Genomic DNA, 24,204 nt, shown 5'->3' on the forward strand with positions numbered 1-24,204 from the left:
GTGGGAGGAGAAGGGACGACAGAGGATGAGATGGTTGGACGGCATCACTGACTCAATGGACATGAGTGTGAGCAGGCTCTGGGAGTTGGTGAAGGACACAGAAGCCTGGTATTGCAGAGTCAGACACGACTGAGCAACTGAACAGCAACAATGCACTCTCTGAAGGAAGCTTTGCCTCTCTAGGCTCTAACGGGAGAAGGCCCTGCTAGGCTGAGCACACTCTCCAGGTGTTCTCGATGACTTGTCAGGTGGGCAGTTAGATTCCTCTCAGTGATAAAAACAATTAAGACTCAGTCATCTCAATCAACTGGAACTCAAAGTATTTAGGCGGCCCACTGTTATCAGTTCATACTGCTCTGGGGCTTAAGAAATTTCTTAAGACCAGATCTTTACACTCAAGGCACTTATATTCTTGGTGATACCTGTATACAGAGCAATACATAATTAAGTGCTAAACTGAGTAAATACTGCAGAAATTTAGAGAAAGACCAGCTGGAAAGGTCCCAGAATGTTCACTGGGGTTGGCCAGGACTTGAAGGGCAAGAAATGGAGACAGGAGAGTTTTCCAGCAGGAGCAATGGCTTGGTTTAGCCAGGAGGGCGTGGCCCACCCATTAAAAACAAACATCTTTCTCACAGTACATTTTAGCAGGACTCATGCAGCAAGAGCCAAGTCATTGGAAAAGACTCTGACACTGGGAAAGAGTGAGGGTAGGAGGAGAAGCAGACACAGAGGATGAGATGGTTGGATGGCATCACCAACTCAACTGACATGAGTTTGAGCAAATTCCCTGAGAAAGTCAAGGACAGAGATCCTGGCAAGCTGCAGTCCATGGGTCACAAAGAGTCAGACACACTTAGCCACTGAATCAGCATCAACAACATGCAATGCATCTGCTGTGCATGCTCATCTTGAGAATGCCAGCATATCAAGGTGCTCCTTCAGTCCAGGGCTTCTTAGGAGCAATGATAAAGGATCAGGACAGAGATCCATTACTCCAGTGGAGGAAGAGGAGATAACCAGAACCCAGAGAAAGGAAGAGATGGACCCGCTACAAAGGCAGAAGGGTCAAGCCTACCAGAGGTCCTGGGGTCAGACATACAGGGGAAGAAGCCCAGCCCCCAGTAAAGCAGAGGATTAGTAATATTCAAGCATTTTCTGGAAATTAATTTCAAGTTCCTCAAAAGCATTTTAAAATGGATTTCAAAAGCCAGGTTATCTTTGGGATGTCTAATGAGAGCTAGACTCACTCAGAGACCAACACCTAGGGTTGTCCAAGCCCCGAAGGACAAAAACCTTCCTTCCACCCAGTCCAGGAACAGAAATCTATAGGATGAAACTAACAACAGCATCTGAGAAGCAAGAAAGCTCCACAGGTACTGGAAGTTTAAGCCATTCCACGGCCATCCTGGGGTGTGCACACCCAGAGTGAAGACCTGGGTGAAGCTTGGAGCCAAACCCTATGGCCGTCTTCACTCCAATGCCTTCTCCTGCTAAGGGCCAGAGAAAGTGGGCTCTTTACCTTTAGAAAGCATCACTATGAACAAAGCTAGTGGAGGTGATGGAATTCCAGTTGAGCTATTTCAAATCCTGAAAGATGATTCTGTGAAAGTGCTGCACTCAATATGCCAGCAAATTTGGAAAACTCAGCAGTGGCCACAGGACTGGAAAAGGTCAGTTTTCATTCCAATCCCAAAGAAAGGCAATGCCAAAGAATGCTCAAACTACCACACAATTGCACTCATCTCACACGCTAGTAAAGTAATGCTCAAAATTCTCCAAGCCAGGCTTCAGCAATATGTGAACCGTGAACTTCCAGATGTTCAAGCTGGTTTTAGAAAAGGCAGAGGAACCAGAGATCAAATTGCCAACATCCACTGGATCATGGAAAAAGCAAGAGAGTTCCAGAAAAACATCTATTTCTGCTTTACTGACTACACCAAAGCCTTTGACTGTGTGGATCACAATAAACTGTGGAAAATTCTGAAAGAGATGGGAATACCAGACCACCTGATCTGCCTCTTGAGAAACCTATATGCAGGTCAGGAAGCAACAGTTAGAACTGGACATGGAACAACAGACTGGTTCCAAATAGGAAAAGGAGTACGTCAAGGCTATATATTGTCACCCTGTTTATTTAACTTATATGCAGAGTGCATCATGAGGAACGCTGGACTGGAAGAAACACAAGCTGGAATCAAGATTGTCGGGAGAAATATCAATAACCTCAGATATGCAGATGACACTACCCTTATGGCAGAAAGTGAAGAGGAACTAAAAAGCCTCTTGATGAAGGTGAAAGTGGGGAGTGAAAAAGTTGGCTTAAAGCTCAACATTCAGAAAACGAAGATCATGGCATCTGGTCCCATCACTTCATGGGAAATAGATGGGGAAACAGTGGAAACAGTGTCAGACTTTCTTTTTCTGGGCTCCAAAATCACTGCAGATGGTGACTGCAGCCATGAAATTAAAAGACACTTACTCCTTGGAAGGAAAGTTATGACCAACCTAGATAGCATATCTAGAAGCAGAGACATTACTTTGCCAACAAAGGTTCGTCTAGTCAAGGCTATGGTTTTTCCTGTGGTCATGTATGGATGTGAGAGTTGAGCTGTGAAGAAGGCTGAGCGCCGAAGTTGATGCTTTTGAACTGTGGTGTTGGAGAAGACTCTTGAGAGTCCCTTGGACTGCAAGGAGATCCAACCAGTCCATTCTGAAGGAGATCAGCCCTGGGATTTCTTTGGAAGGAACGATGCTAAAGCTGAAACTCCAGTACTTTGGACACCTCATGCGAAGAGTTGACTCATTGAAAAACACTCTGATGCTGGGAGGGATTGGGGGCAAGAGGAGAAGGGGACGACAGAGGATGAGATGGCTGGATGGCATCACTGACTCGATGGACATAAGTCTGAGTGAACTCCAGGAGTTGGTGATGGACAGGGTGGCCTGGCATGCTACGATTCATGGGGTCGCAAAGAGTCAGACATGACTGAGCAACTGACTTGATCTGATCTGATCTGATTACCTTTAAGAAAGCACAACTACCCCTTTAGAGTAGACAAAGGAGTCAGTGGGCCAACGTGGGATGGTCCCCACTGCCACAAATGTCACAGAGCTCTTGGCACATTCAAGAAAGTAGGGGGAAAGTGTTAATCAGAGGGAGAAACACTTAAATCAGGCACAGCCCTGGACACAGCAGCCATGTGGGCAGAAGGGAGAAGAGGCATCATAACTCCTGCATGGTTGGAGCATCTGTCAGCTGTGTGACGACCCCTTCCAGAGGGACTGAGGGCAGAGAGACTGTCCACCACAATGTTTAACCAGAGAGATGGAAGCGGCAGGCGGGAGGGGGAGGTGGGGGCAGGAAAGCCCAGGTTAGTGTTAGCTGCTCAGTCATGTCTCTTTGTGACCCTGTGGACTGTAGCCCACCAGGCTCCTCTGTAAAGGGACAGGCATGGAAATAATCATGTCCCATCTCTTATAGGAGACTTACTGCTTTAAGGAGCTCCAGTCTGCTACCTCCAGCTCTGTCAGTGGGTACCGACTCCAATTCTTTGATTTTTTTTTTTTTAAGGAGCAAACGATTCCCTTACACTTTTCCTCAAACCATCAACCACCTCAAATCCTCAATAGAAGGAAAGGGTTGTGACACTATTTAGACATCTGCCCAGCAAGCTTCCTCTTTCCCACTGATGACAAAGAAGCAACTTCAGCCGAGTGTCTAACAGAGCGCACAGCTCAGTCGTTTCAGTCATGTCCAACTCTCTGCGACCCAATGGGCTGCAGCCTGCCAGACTCTGTCCATGGGATGCTCCAGGCAAGAATACTGGAGTGGGTTGGCATTTCCTTTTCCCAGTTTCTAAAAGAGTCACCTTCTAAATCCAGAATTAGGAATTCTACCCACACTGATTTCCTTTCAGTCTCCCTGGAAAGCCCCAGACTTCTGACCAGAAGCTGGATAATCGGTTCAGTTCAGTACAGTTGCTCAGTCCTGTCTGAATCTTTGCAATCCCATGGACCACAGCACGTCAGGCCTCCCTGTCCATCACCAACTCCCAGAGTTTACTCAAACTCATGTCATTGAGTCCATAATGCCATCCAACCATCTCATCCTCTGTTGTCCCCTTCTCTTCCTGCCTTCAATCTTTTCCAGCATCAGGGTCTTTTCCAATGAGTCACTTCTTCACATCAGGTGGCCAGAGTATTGGAGTTTCAGCTTCAACATCAGTCCTTCCAATGAATATTCAGGACTGATTTCCTTCAGGATGGACTGGTTGCATCTCCTTGCTGACCACAGGACTCTCAAGAGTCTTCTCCAACACCACAGTTCAAAAGTATCAATTTTTCGGTGCTCAGCTTTCTTTATAGTCCAACTCTCACATCCATACCTGACTCTGGAAAAACCATAGCTTTGACTAGATGGACCTTTGTTGGCAAAGTAATGTCTCTGCTTTTGAATATGCTATCTAGGTTGGTCATAACTTTTCTTCCAAGGAGTAAGCGTCTTTTAATTTCATGGCTGCAGTCACCATCTGTGGTGATTTTGGAGCCCCCCAAAATAAAGTCTGTCACTGTTTCCAGTGTTTCCCCATCTATTTGCCATGAAGTGATGGGACTGGATGCTATGATCTTAGTTTCCTGAGTGTTGAGTTTTAAGCCAACCTTTTCACTCTCCTCTTTCACTTGCATCAAGAGGCTCTTTAGTTCTTTTTAGCTTTCTGCCATAAGGGTTGTATCATCTGCATATATGAGGTTATTGATATTTCTCCTGGAAATCTTGATTCCAGTTTGTGCTTCATCCAGTCCAGCATTTCTCATGATGTACTGTGCATGTTGGGGGCCAGACTGAGGTACTCCGCCCGTGGCAAAGGTCATGAGGAAGGAGGCTCGACATACGCAAAGGCAGGATCGAGCCTCAGGAGTCCCCCTGGAAATCCTTGAGCATCTACCCCCGTAACCGGAGCCTGCCTACTTTACTACTTTGTGCTCACCTACACCTCTGACTTTATGGGGGGCTGTCCCCCACCACCTCTTTCAGAGAAGGAGTTAACTTAGAGCTCCAGTTAATAATAATTCCTGGGCGTGATAAGAGTGTTTTAACCTACAAACTCCTCGGAAGGTTCTCTGGCCTGCCTGACAGGCTTGTCCAGCCACATGTGATCGCTCACAGCCTCCCAACCGTGAGAGGCACAAGATGCTTTAAACCTTCTAAAAACAGGTTGCTTAGAAAAGTTAGAAAACTATTAGTATAAGTATAATGGGCTGATTAGAAATTGTATTGGTGAAGGGTTTTTCATTTGTTGAGCCAATGTTTGTTGCTAAGTCTCCATATCCCCTGCCCTTACACACATTAATGAATATATAGAAGAAATAAGTATTAACCTTTGATATTAATCACGTTAGACCTTAGGCTAAGTAAATTCTTTCCTTAACTAAAACCCACTATACCCTCACCCTGTAACTTTATTTGGGTGGCGTCTGTTTTGAGAATAATCACCCCGGAGAAATAAGTGTCCTGGTTGACTGACCACTGTCACAAGGAGAGGGTCATAAATTGTCAGCAGGCCCCCTGGCCAGAAGATGATGTAACACCCCTAAGACCTCTGTATACATTTGTATGAAGCACCTGACTTTGATAAAAGTCAGGACTGCTGACCCCGCGTGACTTTTGCGTAACATCTCAGTGTATAAAAGTAGACCATGGAAAATAAAGAATTGGGATCAGTTTCTCGAAATACTGGTCTCCCCATGTCGCTCTCTCTCCCACTCTGGCTGAGTCTCCATCTGGAGCGCGGAACCCACCATGCTTACTAATTATGCCTGGGCTTCTAAGATCCGACCGGGGAGGCCTCAGTGTCTCCTCTCCTTCGGGAGAACGGAAGGACGCCTACGGCCTACGTAAGTGGTGCAAACTTCTTGTCTTGAAGTTTTATTGGTCTCCCGCGTAAACCAAGCTACTCAGCCTCTTTTCTCCACTGAATTTTCCTACTGAGCTATCCTCATCCTATTACTCTTTGTATCTTTGATAAAATATTTAAATAAATAGGTCGCCGACGCCGTCCCCGCTTCGAATACCCTGGATCAGCCAGGGCTGGACCCCGGCATGTGCATATAAATTAAATAAGCAGGGTGACAATATACAGCCTTGATGTAACTCCTTTCCCAATTTGAAACCAGTCTGTTGTTCCATGTCCAGTTCTAACTGTTGTTTCTTGACCTGCATACAGATTTCTCAGGAGGCATGTAAGGTGGTCTGGTATTCCTATCTCTTTCAGAATTTTCCATAGTTTGTGGTGATCCACACAGTCAAAGGCTTTGGTGTAGTCAATAAAGCAGAAGTAGATGTTTTTCTGGAACTCTCTTGCTTTTTCAATGATCCAACGGATGTTGGCAATTTGATCTCTGGTTCCTCTGCCTTTTCTAAATCTAGCTTGAACATCTGGAAGTTCACTGTTCACATACTGTTGAAGCCTAGCTTGGAGAATTTTGAACATTACTTTGCTAGTGTGTGAGATGAATGCAATTGTGCAGGAGTTTGAGCATTCTTTGGCACTGGAATGAAAACTGACCAACCAAGCTGGATAATCACCAGAGAATTAATCCCTTCTTTCTTTCTCCCTTGCCTGGCTTAGGAAGTCTGTGCCCTGCAGTAATGCAGTTCTGACTACAGCCCTGGGGCTTCCCTGGTGGCTCAAATGGTAAACAATCTGCTTATAATGCAGGAGACCATGATTCCATCTCTGGGTGTGACGATCCCCTGGAGAAGGGAATGGCAACCCACTCCAGTATTCTCGCCTGGAGATTCCCAGGGACAGAGGAGCCTGGTGGGCTCCAGTCCCATGGGGCTGTGAAGAGTGGGACATGACTGAGCGACACTAACTAACCTGGGCTTTCCTGCTCTGCTCCCATCAGCTTCAGTTCCGTCTGGTTAAACCAGTCTCGTGGCCCATAATCCCTCTAGAAGCAGCTGTCACACACCTGACAAATGCGCCTCCTCCCTCCTCCTGGTTTAAGCGCTCACTCCTGACTAGCACTGCCTGATGGATCCCGTCCTGCCGGCCTGCCTGCAATCCACACACTGAGGGGCTGCTGAAGCGGGCTGACTCTGAGAGATCCGATTCAGACATCCTCCAGGTCCTCATCCCGCCACTAGTATAAAACTGAAGTCCATGGCAGGACACACAGGATCCTCCATTCGGACTCCTGCCTGCAAGCCTCTATAGCCTTGTTCAGAGCTCTCTCAGCACCCATGTCCTCTAGACGTGCTGCCTTCCACAGTCTCACACACCTGGAACCCCCTACTCAGCCCTCAAGTCTCGGTTCAAAGCCAACCAGGACTTCCCAGATAGCCCCAGACACTCCTCTACTCACTGAGCTTCACCCAGAACCTCACAGTTTCACTGCAATCATCTTTGTGCACAGCTGTCCTTCCCCTCGATTATAAGCTCTCAGGTTATCAATATTTGCTGAGATGAATCAGTGAATGGATGAGACAGGCTTATCTGAAGGCAGAGATTTGGGGACACTGGCGTGTGGGTGACTGGTATGGTCATGGAGAAAAATAGATCACCCAGAAGGAACAAAATGGACCTCATGACGAGAGGAGTAAGGTTAGTGAAATGAAGTCGCTCAGTCGTGTCCGACTCTTTGCAACCCCATGGACTACCAGGCTACCAGGCTCCTCTGTCCATGGGGTTTCCCAGGCAATAGCACTGGAGTGGATTGCCATTTCCTTCTCCAGGGGATCTTCCTGACCCAGGGATCGAACCCAGGTCTCCTGCATTGTAGACAGACGCTTTACCATCTGAGCCACCAGGGAAGTGTTAGAAACCAGCAAAGGAAAGATAAACCCTTAGAGAATGACAAACCTGTATCCCAGAGCCTAAGGGAGAGGAGCATCAAGACAGAACAGCTTATACTGAGCTTGTCCTGCGCAGTGTAAAATAATAGTTAGTGCATTTTTATACTCAATTAAGGAAGTCCAGGTATAAACCTTACAAAGTTATGCAGATGGAAGCTAAACTGTAGATTCACAGCTGTGTTTCCATTAAGGTAAGTTTCGATCACGTCTCAGTGTTGGTCCTAGGGTTGGATTTTGTCAGCACAGGGCTTCCTTTACCATGTTGTTGGAAAAATCTGTTCTCCCTTACTAATTTTTCTACATGTAGTTCCGTTTCAACTTGGAGCTACTCTTGTCACACCTAAGGTAGAAGATTTCTTCAGATTTGGTTTTCCAGACACACAGAGATGTAAATTTACCCCAATTACAGGTTTTTACAGGACCGATATTAAGCCCTTGTATGTGAAAGAGACTGTATATAAAAGAGACTGGAAAGAATGATTGGATTTCTTAACATTTAAATCCGTAAGTTAGGGTGCCTGGTATGATAACTGTCACTTGCCCCCCAGCAAATGCAGAGCCTACAGAAACACTGCTGATGGGGGTAGCAGTTTCTCAGTGGAGTCCCTATGAGCCCATGACATGACAGACAGCTCCCGCCCACTGGTCAGAGTTGGCCCAGTGACCTGGCATCGCCTCAAGGTAGCACGTTCAACCTGACTTGCCCACAGACTCATGTCTTTATGTCTGCTGTGCTCCGTGTGTATTCAGCAGAGCAGCTGTCTGTTGGGAGGACAGTGACAGGAAGCTCAGTTTGGCGCTCTGTGACGCACTAGAGGGGTGGAGCGGGGAGGGGAGGCTCAGGAGGGAGTGGATGTATTAATATGTATCATTATGGCTGATTTGCATTGTTGTAAGCAGAGACACAACACTGTAAAAATTAGATAACAAAATAAGCTACAAGGATATACTGTAAAATATGGGAACACAATCAAATTTTACAATAACTACAGATGAAGCACAACCTTTAAAAAAGTGTGAATCATTGTATTGTATACCTGTAATTTATATAATAGTGTACAACTATGCTGCTGCTGCTGCTAAGTCACTTCAGTCGTGTCCGACTCTGTGCGACCCCATAGACAGCCTCCTACCAGGCTCCTCTGTTTCTGGGATTCTCCAGGCAAGAACACTGGAGTGGGTTGCCATTTCCTTCTCCAATGCATGAAAAGTGAAAAGTGAAAGTGAAGTCGCTCAGTCGTGTCCGACTCTTAGCGACCCCATGGACTGTAGCCCACCAGGCTCCTCCGTCCATGGGATTTTCCAGGCAAGAGTACTGGAGTGGGGTGCCATAGTGTACAACTATACTTTAATAAAAAAAGAGGACAACGAACAGAAACAAAATAGTCAAAATGTGACCACTCCACTGCTTTACTGTCTCCGTTCTTCCTGTACTAATGAATTGTGAATGCAAGTTTTCTTAAGCTCTTTTTTAAAATTAGTTCTTTGGCTGCATTGGGTCTTAGCTGCAGCCCATGGCATCTTCCATCTTGTGTGCTGCACTCGGGATCTTTAGTTGGAGCATGTGGACTCTCAGCTGCGACGTGTGGGATCTAGTTCCCTGGACAAGAGAGTGAAGCTAAGGCCCTCCCACGTTGGGAGCAAGGAGTCTCACCCACTGGACCACCACGGAGGTCCTATTTTAAGCTGTTAATTTCACACATGCATACTAAGGCCATTTCAGATTAAAGAGGAGAACTGAGTTATACGACACACTGGTTCCAGATTCCCCACTGCCACGGATGACCTCCGGTTACACACCCTTTGTCGAACTGCCCTGTGAATCCTGGGGTTTAGGAAGATAAAACGGCAGCAGTTTGTCTGTCACAGGCTCCTGTTTAAAAGTCCTTAGGTCTTTTTAAAAGTCCCATATTTATCAAGAATATGATGAAATCCAAACTCCTCTGCCCCAGCTCCCGATCCCATCACACCAGACCTTTCCTCGTGTACGGTCAGATGACCTTTCTTGGGCTCCCTCCTAAGGCACCAAGTCACAAACCTAGTGACTTAGAACACACCCCTGTTATCTTTCGATCCTGCAGGTGAAAAGTTCCGCATGGTCAGGACGGGCTAAGCAAGGAACTGGCAGGGGGTGGGGGAGGGACATCCGTGTCCTCACCTTCACCAGCTTCCATAGGCTGTCCCGCCCCCGCCTCCCTCCTCGTTCCCTGGCCCTTCCATCTTCAAGGGCAGCAATGGCCAGCGAGTCTTCCTCACACGCATCTGACACTGAGTGGGCTTCCCTGGTGGCTCAGCAGTAAAGAAGCTGTCTGAAATACAGGAGATGTAGGAGACTCAGGTTCAGTCCCTGGGTTGGGAAGATCCCTGGAGAAGGGAATGGCAACCCACTCCAGTATTCTTGCCTGGGAAATCCCATGGACAGAAGAGCCTGGTGGGCTCCAGTCCATGGTGAAGTCGCTCAGTCGTGTCTGACTCTTTGCGACCCCGTGGACTGTAGCCCACCAGGCTCCTCTGTCCATGGGATTCTCCAGGCAAGAATACTGGAGTGGGTTGCCATTTCCTTCTTCAGGGGATCTTCCCGACCCAGGGATTGAACCTGGGTCTTCTGCATTGAAGGCAGACGCTTCACCCTCTGAGCCACCAGGTCCATGCGGTCGCAAAAAAGTCAAACGTGACTGAGCATGCACACACACACACACACACACACTCTGCTTCTCTCTTCCACTTGTAAGCACGCTTGTGATGACATGGGGCCCACTGGATAACTCAGAACAATCTCTCCATCTCCAGACCCTCCATCTAATCACACCTGCAAAGTCCAGAAGTGGACATCTTGGGCAGGGAGGGAGGGCATTGGCTTAACTACCATCATGGTGGTCTGTCTGGAGAGCCCACTTCCAGCCAGAAGACGCCTATCCAATTCCTCAGGCATTCCTATTATTATCACTATTATCATGAAGCCTCCTCCCCTCCACCCCAAGGGCCTCCTTCCTGCACATTTTCTGCTCCTGGTTCAGATGCCTCTTGGGCAGCACTTACCTTGTTATTTGTGCTCAAGCCTGTCTCTCTGACTAGATTGTGAATCACCATGTCTTACTCACTTCTGCAGCCTTAGGGGCTTGACTATAAAGATGGTGGGGAGAAAAAATGAATGTGATGTTTTAAAGAGTAAAGACCTCAGGTAGAGGCAAGACCAATAAACACACAGGGCTTCTGTGCTGAGTATAACTTAGAAACTAGTTCTGACAGCTCTTTACTGGTCCTTATCACATCATCAACCAAGCCCTTTAATCCTTTAACTATTCCAGGGAGGTTTTCCAGCAAACTTAAAATCAACCATTTGCATCTAAGGCTGTTTCTAACTTTATAATTTTATTTATTTATTTTTTGGCTGTGGTGGATCTTCATTGCTACACAAGCTTTTCTCGAGTTGCAGCGAACAGGCTTCTCATTGCAGAGGTTTCTCATGTTGCAAAGCACAGGCTCTAGGGCACATGGGTTTCAGCAGTTGTGGAGCACAGGCTCAGGTGCCGCACGGCACGTGTGATTCTCCCAGATCAGGGATCGAACTCGTGTCTCCTCCAAGGCACGTGTGATTCTCCCAGATCAGGGATCAAACTCGTGTCTCCTCCAAGGCACGTGTGATTCTCCCAGATCAGGGATCGAACTCGTGTCTCCTCCAAGGCACGTGTGATTCTCCCAGATCAGGGATCGAACTCGTGTCTCCTGCAAGGCACGTGTGATTCTCCCAGATCAGGGATCAAACTTGTGTCTCCTCCAAGGCACGTGTGATTCTCTCAGATCAGGGATCAAACTCGTGTCTCCTCCAAGGCACGTGTGATTCTCTCAGATCAGGGATCAAACTCGCGTCTCCTCCAAGGCACGTGTGATTCTCCCAGATCAGGGATCGAACTCGCGTCTCCTGCAAGCCACGTGTGATTCTCCCAGATCAGGGATCGAACTCGTGTCTCCTGCAAGCCACGTGTGATTCTCCCAGATCAGGGATCAAACTCGTGTCTCTTCCAAGGCACGTGTGATTCTCCCAGATCAGGGATCGAACTCGTGTCTCCTCCAAGGCACGTGTGATTCTCTCAGATCAGGGATCAAACTCGTGTCTCCTCCAAGGCACGTGTGATTCTCCCAGATCAGGGATCAAACTCGTGTCTCCTCCAAGGCACGTGTGATTCTCCCAGATCAGGGATCGAACTCGCGTCTCCTGCAAGCCACGTGTGATTCTCCCAGATCAGGGATCGAACTCGTGTCTCCTGCAAGCCACGTGTGATTCTCCCAGATCAGGGATCAAACTCGTGTCTCTTCCAAGGCACGTGTGATTCTCCCAGATCAGGGATCGAACTCGTGTCTCCTCCAAGGCACGTGTGATTCTCCCAGATCAGGGATCAAACTCGTGTCTCTTCCAAGGCACGTGTGATTCTCCCAGATCAGGGATCGAACTCGTGTCTCCTGCAAGGCACGTGTGATTCTCCCAGATCAGGGATCAAACTTGTGTCTCCTCCAAGGCACGTGTGATTCTCTCAGATCAGGGATCAAACTCGTGTCTCCTCCAAGGCACGTGTGATTCTCCCAGATCAGGGATCAAACTCGTGTCTCCTCCAAGGCACGTGTGATTCTCCCAGATCAGGGATCGAACTCGTGTCTCCTCCAAGGCACGTGTGATTCTCCCAGATCAGGGATCGAACTCGTGTCTCCTCCAAGGCACGTGTGATTCTCCCAGATCAGGGATCGAACTCATGTCTCCTGCACTGGCAAGCAGATTCTTTACCAGTGAGCTACCAGGGAAGCCCTTCTCTAACTTTTCTGTGATTTGCCATGGATCACAAAGTTCTGTCAAATGTCCTCCTGGGCTTGGCTAGAAAAGGGCGAGCCACACACCAAATGCTTGGTTAGATGCTGCATTGGGGAATTATTATCTGCACTATTTCTGCCCAAGGAGAAGGAAAGGGCAACCCACTCCAGTATTCTTGCCTGAGAAATCCCATGGACAGAGAAGGAGCCTGGGGAACTACAGTCCACAGGGTCACAGAGTCGGACACAAGTTAGTGACTGGGCACATGCACTACTTCTGAATTCCAAGAAATGATTCTTGACCAAATCTGACTACTGTGTTGTGGGTTAAAAGCAACTTCGCCACAATAATTATTTGGTATTAGGAAGCAGCCTGAGAACACGAGTCCCATCATACCAGGTAAGCTTTACATGTATGTAATATACACAGGAGATTTTGAACTGGATGTACTTCTACAGAAAGGGGAAGCACATTTTCTCAATATTTGACTTGGTTCTTTCTCAAACTTCTAAAATTTTCTACAAACACATTAAGAAAAATGTTTAGGAGCAATGAACACCACCAACCAAACTTTTTGACTAAAATGAAGAATTGCAGGTCTAATTTGCAGAAAGAGTCAGCATGTTGCTGTTCTTGTGGTCTGGACACTTGCAACCTGTTTTCCCATTCCATGACATGAAGCAAGTAATTCAATGTCAACTTGCTATGGAGTCAAATGCTCTTGTTATTAAATCTCAGTCACCTACAGGCAGGGCACACAGCCCGCATGGGGAAATGGTTTAGAGCATCTGGAATGAGAGCTGGCACCATCTCACCCACGAACAAACATTAAAAGCTATTCACAACCAATGAAAAGCAAATGCACCTCAAAAGTCTACTAGAATCTATAAAGAGCACAAAGCAGATGTTTTGTAACACGCTTAATAAACAAAACAACTGTATCCACTAAGTGGTGCTTTTGGCCACCAGCTTGAGAATCAGAACTTTAGTTAGAGGCAGAACTATTCCCCACTGGAATAAGGATTGTTTTCCTTGCTCCCGAAATCCAGTAACCATAAGGGTAGTAATGGTGCCAAATGTTTCAAGAACCAGCAAAAACTGTGGTGGGACCTACAAACTGCATTTGTCATGAAAATTATAAGCCCAGTAGAACTACATTGTTCTAACTTACTCCTTTCTGAAAACATTTTTTCCCCCATCTTCCATTTCATCCTGAACAATTTTACTATGTTCAGCATAGTAGCAACTGAGAAAACATGTTTCATTTAGAAACAAAAGTGAGAAAACTTTATAAAAAAAAAACACTGTGCTTCTGCCACATGGTATTTCCAAGTTCTTATACGTATAAAATATCGCACAATAAAGATGGCTACAGTAACCCAACTTCTGAAAAACAATGACAATTCAACCATAACAGATTATTTTCTACACTGTGAGCAGATAGTGCACCTACAAACATTTTGTTTTTCCTTTTTGCTAGTTTTCTTTATAAATCTTGCAGACTCAAGTTTTTCTCTTTTTTTGGACTGGAAGGCGGGTTAATGGTCGAGCTTAAAATAAATCGGCTTTGCAATTACTCTGTTTTTTAAGCCTATGAAGCACGTTTTCCCATTTCACGCCATGAAGCAATTCGATGTCAACTTGCTATGGAGTCAAATGCGACAAACTCCGGGAGCTCCAGCGGAGGCGGCGGCTCCCTGAGCGCATAGCTCCCCGCTTTCCTGCGGCACCAGGATGCGCCGCCAGCACTCGGGGCCTGCGGGGCCCAGGACAGTGCACACCCCCCATCCCGGTCACTAAGGTCCGGTGACCCGGGCAGCCGGAATCGGCGAAGGCCCCACCGTGGCTTGACGTCCCCTTTCCTCCGAGACCTGCCGGCTCCTCGGCTGCGCGCGGTGCACACCGTGCTCCTCGCCATGGGAGGGCTACGACACGAGCCTGGGACGCGATGTCCCCACACCGCTGCTCTGGGATCCCGCAACATCTTGCGACCCTGGAGCCCACTGCGGGGACCCGGGCGCCTCCCAGAGCGCAGCCCCAGCCGCGGGCTCCTCCAGCCCCAGCACCCCAAAGTTGGGTGGCCGCTACCGCGGCGACTCGGCCACCACGCGGTGCAGGGCTCCCCACCGCCCGCGCCCCGCCCGCCGGCGCCCAGCTAACCCGGCTAACCTGACGCCGCCTCGCCACTCCGGCGGCTGCCGTGCGCTCCTCGCCATGGCCAGCCCGGGAGCCGCGCCGTGTCGACGCCCGCAGCCTCTCGGCGGCTGTCCCTGCCCCCGCGCCGGCTGATGTGCGGGCTGCGGAGCCTCCCGGAGCCCAGCCTCCCAGAGCAGAGCGGAGCGGAGCGGAGCCCAGCGGCCGGGCGGAGCATGCCCAGTGCGCGCGCCGCGGCGCCGCCGGGTCTTCGCTGCAGCGCGGCGGGGCGGGGCGACCGGCGGGGCTGGGGGCGGTGGGCAGGCCCGCGGGGGAGGGACCAGGGCCGGGAGGTGGGGCGCGGCCCCTTGGTCCTAGCGGACCCGCGGCGGGACCCCGCGCCCGGCCGTCCCCGTCCAGTGCCGGCTCCGTGCGGCCTTGGCAGTCCCGGGGGAGTCCCGGGCTCCCGCCCTCAAGGCTGGGGACCCGCGCTGGACACGCGACGCTGCACCGCTCCTGCACCTACCCTTGCAGGGACCCTGTGCGGCCGCGAGGAGCCGCAGGAGCGGGACGTCAACCGGCGGCTTCTGAGCCGGAGCTCGGGATTCTAGACCTCCTTCTAGACTACTTGTAGTTTCTAAGTTTTCTCTAGTGACCACTGCGGGGCTATTTCAGTAAGAAAGACAGATTTTCCAAGGCGCCTGCAGAAGTTGAGCGGCCCGGCCTCGCTCTGCAAGCTCGCCTCTTTGCAGACCCGCCGGACCCCGCGATGCGGGGACCCGGACCAGGCTCCTTCTAGGGCCGCCCCCGCCGCGGCGGCCACGCCCAGACACGCCCACATCAGCTTCCCGGGTCCCGCCCCCAGGGCTGCGGCGAAAACCCGGCGCGGCGGACTTCTCGCGGCGCCGCGGGGGCCGACGTTCGCCGGGCTGGAGCCCCACGAGGGCAGGCTGACCCTGCTCGGCTCTCCCCACGCCGCTCTCTCCCCGTCCCCTGTGAGCCTCGCGGGCGAGCGTCCCGACCCCCGCCGCGTCCCGGCCGCAGAAGCGGGTCAGGACCCGACTGAGCATGCTCGCCCGCTCGCCGCCGCGTCTGGACGCAGCCGGGCCTCTGGATCCGGCCGCACAGGGGCGGCGCAGGTGCGCGGTCCGGGCGCAGGTGCGCGGGAAGCGGCCGCGCCGGGCGTGGAGGGGGTCTGGCTCACGGGCGAGTGGACCTAGAAACCCTATTTTAACATTACTTTCATGACCTCAGGAACTTTCGGCTGGTTTTTTCTTTCAAGAAGCCTGAACCCTTCATTCCCGTCTCCAGGGTAGGAAGCATCTTTGACAACCACACGAGGACACGACATTGTCATCTGGTTTTTCAAACATTAAGGCCTTGTCCTCACTCTCAGGTCATTTTGCAATATGATAGTCCTCTTTGTCTTCAGACAGGTCTTCCTTTGAGACCCCACACTCTCCAGGGCCCTGCAGGACTGCGCTCGGCCACCTTGGACGAACTTGAGGTGGGCGTGGGAACTTCTGGGGTCATGGTTACGGAGGAGAGGACGGAAATGGAGAGCTTCCAGCGAGGAGAGTCTGCAGGCTGGAGAGGCATCAACTAAAGACCCCAGAGAGATGCCTTCAGGTCAGTGGGGTGAGGCCTGTTTCCCGTCTGGGGTGGGATGCGGGGAGCCGGGAGCGCTGGCCCCACCAGGTTCTGCGCTATGGTGGGGTCCCCTATGTGGGGCGGCATCACTTTCCCCTCGTCCGGTCCCAGGGCAGCGCCAGCGTCCTAGGAGACACCACCTGTCGTGGAAGGTCACGCAGGCAAAGAACTTCCTGGGAAGCTTACTTACGCTGGTACTTCTCAGAGCCCTACCTTGTGCTGGGGTCCCCGCCTCTCTCCCCCGTCATTGTCCCTGCCTCCTGAGCCCTGCTCTTGAGCTTGCCCAGGCTCCTTGGCAGTCCTCAGCGCGAAGAGTCTAGCCTGGGAGACGATGGGTGAGAATTTGCACCCGGCCTGTCCCCAGCAGAACTGGTGAGCTGTGGTTGCCCCTCACCCTCATGTCCTAGCTCGGTGACCGGTACCCTTCTTCTCAGCTGTACACCCTTACGGATGTTGTCCCGGAGTCCTCATCCACTTTCCCCTGTTGTCTAGCTAGTTGCTGGCCCACTCACTTGCCGGTAGACGTCGCTGGGGGCAGACCCACCACCTGCCCCACCCTCTTCAGTCGCATGATCTTGGCCATCAACCAGAGTAACGACGCTCCAGAAGGATACTCCCTTAGTGATCTCTTCAATCCATCCTGTCTCCACACACTCTTCTTTCTAAGCAAATTGTATTTCAATATGTCTGCTAAAAATTCTTACATGGATTCCCAGTGCCTTCAGGATAAAGTCCGAGTTTAAGCATGAACTGGCCCCCAGCTCCCTCTCTGAATTAGCATGTCCCCCATCCCAGTGACTTACCATGCAAAGTCATACCTCTGTGTTCCTGTAGCTTTCCTGTGCCTCCTTTTGTCTTGCTCACCCCTTTGCTGACTTACTTCTTCAACACCCAGCACAGGTTGGGTGTTCTCTGACTTTCCCAGGGCTTCCTGGTGGGCACCTTGCCTGTTCCATATGCTTTGTCTCCATCTGACACACCTGACCTTGATTTATTTTCCTTCATCTCCACTGAACCGAGGCAGCATGGCTGCACAAGCTCCTGTGGACACTCTCTGTCTTCATTAAGACTATGCTTAATTAGTGAATGATAGATTTATGCACCCCTATAATATTTCAACTTCATTAATTTAAAAAACTCTTTTCAAGATTACACATTGTGTTTTGTTGCATTGAGCAGCTTCAGCTGCATGCAACAAATTCTGGTACAAATATTTTCTAATTTTCCTTGTTACAGCTTCTTGGTCTTCTATGTGCTCAGTTGTGTCTGACTGTTTGTGGCCCCATGGACTGTGGCCCACCAGGCTCCTCTGTCCATAGGATTTCCTAGGGAAGAATACTGGAGAGGGTTGCTATTTCCTCCTCCAGGGGATCATCCCAACCCAGGGATAGGACCCGCATCTCCTGCATCTTCTGCATTGGCAGGCAGATTCTTTACCACTGTGACACCTGGGAAGCCCATGGCTTCTTAAATACACTCATCATTTAAAAGTGGACATTTAATTTCCAAATACATGGGGATTTTAAAGTATCTTTGATATTAATTTCTCATTTAAATGCTTTCTTCTCTGTAATCACCCTCTGTGTTTTTTCATTCTTCTAATTTTATTGAGGCTTTTGATGATTAAGTCAAAGATCTCTCCTTGTCACATTGCACTTGAAAACATGTGAGTTATTTTCAAGTATCTTTTGACGTTGATTTCTAACATAACTCCACAGTGATAGAACAGATTCTGTATGATTTCAATACCTTTAGCCCATGAAATTTTTGCACCTGGTTTTACATCCCTGTGCATGTTCCAGTGTCTCCTAGTTTACAGTCTATGGGAACTTGAATAGAATTTGTATTATACTGTTTTGTGAAAATTGTATAAATCTTAATTATATTGAATTGGCTCATGGTACTTTTCAGGTCTACTGTATCCTTCTACTTTTCTATATTTTCATTCTGTTAATTTTTGAGCTTTTTATATTGAAACTCCAACTAAAAATCTTAATTTAGCTACTTAAAAATAATTGTAATATATAGTGAAACTATATGTAACTTTGTTCTGTGTTTTCTGAGCCTCCCAGAAATGTGTTGTCATACCTTCATAATTTTAAAAAATGACAGTAAAAAAAATAATGCTGCAAAAAATATCCTTTCTGAGAATTGTAAGGAAAAATACTAGAATAAAGTTACATCATATGCAATTTGCTGAATGGCTGTGCTCCTCGGTGATGTAAGTGAGACCTCAGATCTGACCTCTGGCCCAGTGGATTTTCTTCAGCTTCAGAGGTCAGGGCGTGTTTGCCGAGCCAGTCTCAGGCCCTTGTTTATCAGTCTGTGGCTGCAGAGTTCCACATGGTATTGCTCATTAATCCGCAAACTCCTGTGTCCTCTCTCCTCGGTTCCTTCTACAGCGTAGTCATAGCCTTCTAATTATGGGTTACTCTTAGAATAGATTGTGTTTGTTTTTTTTTCCTGTTGAGAGTGTGGCACCAGGGAGGGCAGATTAACCGTTTAGAAGGAACGTACTTTCTGCGTCTCTCCTGGATCTCGTTGCTTGCCTGGCAGGACCAGCACTTGGAGCTGACTGTGGCAGGACTGGCCCCCTACTTCAGATTAGCTGGGGCTGGTTGGCACGCCCAGACCTCCTGGGCAGAGTGGACCGGAGCCGGCAAGTCCAACAGGCTGTCCGGGTGACACCTGGGTTCATTTGAGAAACACAGTTGTATGTCATTTGGGTAAAAGAAAAACACTGACGAGTCCAGAACTTCAAGTTGCCCCTGTCGTGGTTTTCTCGGGTGGAGAGCTGCATGTGGGCGGGAAGCGTGTCAGGTCAGCTGTCTCAGAAGTGTTACCCGTGTGTCTGCTTGTTGATCAGCCGGCACTTGTGTTAGGGAGTCTGGGGGTCCTCACCAGCACAAAATAAGGCAGCTGCTTGCTCCTCTGTGTGCTTTACTTGGTGGCTGTTAGGCCACGTGTGAGTCCCTGGCACTCGCGTCCTCAGGGCAGCCCCCCTTGAAGGGGGTTGGGGGCTGTGGATGCTCTGACCTGACCCCTTCCCGGAAGAGTCTGGGAGGTGCAGCGTGACTCTCATTAGGCAGTGTCCTTGTTCCTGGGAGCCTGAACAGGCATGGGGCGGGTGGGGGAAGCCTGAGTCAGTGTTAGGAAGCATTCCCTTCCTTGTTCTGGATGTAGACGGAGCACTGATGCTGATCCTCTGAGGGTGTGTGCACGTGTGTGGTCAGACCAGTCAGCCGGACACTGGCAGAGCAAAGGGCTGCCTGTGGCTCACGCAGGACTGGTGACCCAGCTGGGGCTCACACCCTCTCCGACTGCCTTCTGAGGCCATGGCAAAGCCCTGGTCACCTTCCAGCGGAGCCTGCTGCCCACCAGATTTCATTCCAGATTGTGACTCGGATTAGGAACATGGTTTATGGGCAGGAGAGGGATGAATCTGGGAGTCGCCTCTGTGTGCAGGGCCTTCCCCAGAGGAGAGGTGTTGGTGCAGGAAGGTCAGGGGAGGGCATCTCTCTGCAGAGAGCCTACATGGGAGGTAGGTGGGGGTGGAGGCTTTCTAAAACAAGACTTCAGAGCTGTGTTTCCTGTGGATTCTGAGAAAGTGATCTCTTGTGTGTAGCCTTTGTTCTGGTCTTTGAGTTTAGAGTCACCTCTGGAAGGAGGAAGGGAAGACATCCCCTTCCCCACCGTGGGTTAAAGTTGAGTGACCCGTGTAATGAAACTGACAACCATGTCGCTGATCGGCAAGTGAGAAACAGAGACGCAGAGAGGTGCCCCAGGAACTCCAGTCGGGAGACCCTGTGCCCACGTCGGGAGACCCTGTGCCCACGTCGAGTGCCGCTCTGCCCTGGACTTTGCCCAGAGGGGCACCTGCAGCCTGCAAACTGGGTGGGAGGGACCGTGGACCCAGCACCTGAGAACTCCAAGGGGAAGCGAGAGAGTCGAGGTGTGGTTTTTGTGCTGGTGATTCCACGCTTCACTCATTTTTCAGCAATTATGTGCTAGAACTAGGAAGGGGCTTCCCAGGTGGTGCTAGTGGTAAAGAACTCCCCTGCCCACGCTGGAGACATCAGTTCAGTTCAGTTCAGTTGCTCAGTCATGTCCGACTCTTTGCGACCCCATGAATCGCAGCACGCCAGGCCTCCCTGTCCATCACCAACTCCCAGAGTTCACTCAGACTCACGTCCATCGAGTCAGTGATGTCATCCAGCCATCTCATCCTCTGTCGTCCCCTTCTCCTCCTGCCCCCAATCCCTCCCAGCATCAGAGTCTTTTCCAATGAGTCAACTCTTCGCATGAGGTGGCCAAAGTACTGGAGTTTCAGCTTTAGCATCATTCCTTCCAAAGAAATCCCAGGGCTGATCTCCTTCAGAATGGACTGGTTGGATCTCCTTGCAGTCCAAGGGACTCTCAAGAGTCTTCTCCAACACCACAGTTCAAAAGCATCAATTCTTCGGTGCTCAGCCTTCTCCACAGTCCAACTCTCACATCCATACATGACCACTGGAAAAACCATAGCCTTGACTAGACGGACCTTAGTTGGCAAAAGTAATGTCTCTGCTTTTGAATATGCTATCTAGGTTGGTCATAACTTTCCTTCCAAGGAGTAAGTGTCTTTTAATTTCATGGCTGCAGTCACCATCTGCAGTGATTTTGGAGCCCAGAAAAAGAAAGTCTTGACACTGTTTCCACTGTTTCCCCATCTATTTCCCATTAAGTGATGGGACCAGATGCCATGATCTTCGTTTTCTGAATGTTCAGCTTTTAAGCCAACATTTTCACTCTCCTCTTTCACTTTCATCAAGGTGCTTTTGAGTTCCTCTTCACTTTCTGCCATAAGGGTGGTGTCATCTGCATATCTGAGGTTATTGATATTTCTCCCGGCAATCTTGATTCCAGCTTGTGTTTCTTCCAGTCCAGCATTTCTCATGATGTACTCTGTGTATAAATTAAATAAGCAGGGTGACAATATACAGCCTTGACGTACTCCTTTTCCTATTTGGAACCAGTCTGTTGTTCCATGTCCAGTTCTAACTGTTGCTTCCTGACCTGCATACAGATTTCTCAAGAGGAAGGTCAGGTGATCTGGTATTCCCATCTCTTTCAGAATTTTCCACAGTTTATTGTGATCCACACAGTCAAAGGCTTTGGCATAGTCAATAAAGCAGAAATAGATGTTTTTCTGGAACGCTCTTGCTTTTTCCATGATCCAGCGCATGTTGGCAATTTGGTCTCTGGTTCCTCTGCCTTTTCTAAAACCAGCTTGAACATCAGGAAGTTCATGGTTCACGTATTGCTGAAGCCTGGCTTGGAGAATTTTGAGCATTACTTTACTAGCGTGTGAGATGAGTGCAATTGTGCGGTAGTTTGAGCACTCATCTCACATGCTAGAGTCCCTTGGACTGCAAGGAGATCCAACCAGTCCATTCTGAAGGAGATCAGCCCTGGGATTTCTTTGGAAGGAATGATGCTAAAGCTGAAACTTCAGTACTTTGGCCACCTCATGCGAAGAGTTGACTCATTGGAAAAGACTCTGATGCTGGGAGGGATTGGGGGCAGGAGGAGAAGGGGACGACAGAGGATGAGATGGATGTGAGTCTGGGTGAACTCCGGGAGTTGGTGATGGACAGGGAGGCCTGGCGTGCTGCGATTCATGGGGTCGCAAAGAGTTGGACACGACTGAGCAACTGAACTGAACTGAACTTGAGCATTCTTTGTCATTGCCTTTTTTGGGATTGGAATGAAAACTGACCTTTTCTAGTCCTGTGGCCACTGCTGAGTTGTCCAAATTTGCTAGCATATTGAATGCAGCACTTTCACAGCATCATCTTTCAGGATTTGAAAGAGCTCCACTGGAATTCCATCACCTCCATTAGCTTTGTTCATAGTGATGCTTTCTAAGGCCCACTTGACTTTACATTCCAGGATGTCTGGCTCTAGGTCAGTGATCACACCATCGTGATTATATGGGTCGTGAGGATCCTTTTTGCATAGTTCTTCTGTGTATTCTTGCCACCTCTTCTTAATATCTTCTGCTTCTGTTAGGTCCATACCATTTCTATCATTTATCGAGCCTATCTTTGCATGAAATGTTCCCTTGGTATCTCTAATTTTCTTGAAGAGATCTCTAGTCTTTCCCATTCTGTTGTTTTCCTCTATTTCTTTGCATTGATCACTGAGGAAGGCTTTCTTATCTCTTGCTATTCTTTGGTACTCTGCATTCAGATGCTTATATCTTTCCTTTTCTCCTTTGCTTTTCGCTTCTCTTTTTTTCACAGCTATCTGTAAGGCCTCCCCAGACAGCCATTTTGCTTTTTTGCATTTCTTTTCTGTGGGGATTGTCTTGATTCCTGTCTCCTGTACAATGTCATGAACCTCAGTCCATAGTTCATCAGGCACTCAATCTATCAGATCTAGGCCCTTAAATCTATTTCTCACTTCCACTGTATAATCATAAGGGATTTGATGGTCTAGTGGTTTTCCCTACTTTCTTCAATTTAAGTCTGAATTTGGTAATAAGGAGTTCATGATCTGAGCCACAGTCAGCTCCTGGTCTTGTTTTTGTTGACAGTATAGAGCTTCTCCATCTTTGGCTGCAAAGAATATAATCAGTCTGATTTCGGTGTTGACCATCTGGTGATGTCCATGTATAGAGTCTTGTCTTGTGTTGTTGGAAGAGGGTGTTTGTTATGACCAGTGCATTTTCTTGGCAAAACTCTATTAGTCTTTGCCCTGCTTCATTCTGTATTCCAAGGCCAAATTTGCCTGTTACTCCAGGCGATTGTTGACTTCCTACTTTTGCATTCCAATCCCCTATAATGAAAAGGACACTTTTTTGGGTGTTAGTTCTAAAAGGTCTTGTAGGTCTTCACAGATCTGTTCAACTTCAGCTTCTTCAACGTTACTGGTTGGGGCATAGACTTGGATTACTGTGATATTGAATGGTTTGCCTTGGAAACGAACAGAGATCATTCTGTCGTTTTTGAGATTGCATCCAAGTACTGCATTTAGGACTCTTTTGTTGACCATCATGGCTACTCCATTTCTTCTAAGGGATTCCTGCCCACAGTAGTAGATATAATGGTCATCTGAGTTAAATTCACACATTCCAGTCCATTTTAGTTCGCTGATTACTAGAATGTCGACATTCACTCTTGCCATCTCTTGTTTGACCACTTCCAATTTGCCTTGATTCATGGACCTGACATTCCAGGTTCCTATGCAATATTACTCTTTACAGCATTGGACCTTGCTTCTATCACCAGTCACACCCACAGCTGGGTATTGTTTTTGCTTTGGCTCCATCCCTTCATTCTTTCTGGAGTTATTTCTCCACTGATCTCCAGTAGCATATTGGGCACCTACTGACCTGGGGAGTTTCTCTTTCAGTATCCTATCATTTTGCCTTTTCATACTGTTCATGGGGTTCTCAAAGCAAGAATACTGAAGTGGTTTGCCATTCCTTTCTCCAGTGGACCACATTCTGTCAGATCTCTCCACCATGACCCGCCTGTAAAAGACTCAAATTAGATCCCCGGGTTGGGAAGAACCCCTGGAGGAGGGCATGGCAACCCACTCCAGTATTCTTGCCTGGAGAATCCCACAGACAGAGGAAGCTGGTGGGCTCCAGTCCATGGGATCTCAGAGAGTCAGATACGACTCTGAAGCGACTTAGCATGCACACAGGAAGGAAGGAAAGGAATTCTGTCCTCTGTTTATCTTGTGGGTGCTTATGATAAAAAGTGGCTCC

The 24,204-nt window shown here is 48.8% G+C and overlaps 1 protein-coding gene and 1 long non-coding RNA gene across 2 annotated transcripts in view; one reads left to right on the top strand and one right to left on the bottom strand.

The window, feature by feature from the left end:
* The window catches only part of MFAP3L (microfibril associated protein 3 like), a 53,266-nt gene extending 38,270 nt beyond the window's left edge, over positions 1 to 14,996 (bottom strand). The window contains exon 1 of the mRNA XM_061424932.1: positions 14,835 to 14,996. The gene's annotated coding sequence lies outside the window, so the exon portion shown is untranslated. The remainder of the gene's footprint in view (positions 1 to 14,834) is intronic.
* A 501-nt stretch (positions 14,997 to 15,497) lies between these two features.
* Positions 15,498 to 24,204, top strand: part of LOC133252384 (uncharacterized) — a 148,020-nt gene continuing 139,313 nt past the window's right edge. The window contains exons 1-2 of the long non-coding RNA XR_009737897.1: positions 15,498 to 15,937; positions 16,231 to 16,427. This is a non-coding gene — a long non-coding RNA (uncharacterized LOC133252384). The remainder of the gene's footprint in view (positions 15,938 to 16,230; positions 16,428 to 24,204) is intronic.

Source organism: Bos javanicus, chromosome 8 (genome assembly GCF_032452875.1).
Source record: "Bos javanicus breed banteng chromosome 8, ARS-OSU_banteng_1.0, whole genome shotgun sequence".
In the NCBI taxonomy this organism is placed as follows: domain Eukaryota; kingdom Metazoa; phylum Chordata; class Mammalia; order Artiodactyla; family Bovidae; genus Bos; species Bos javanicus.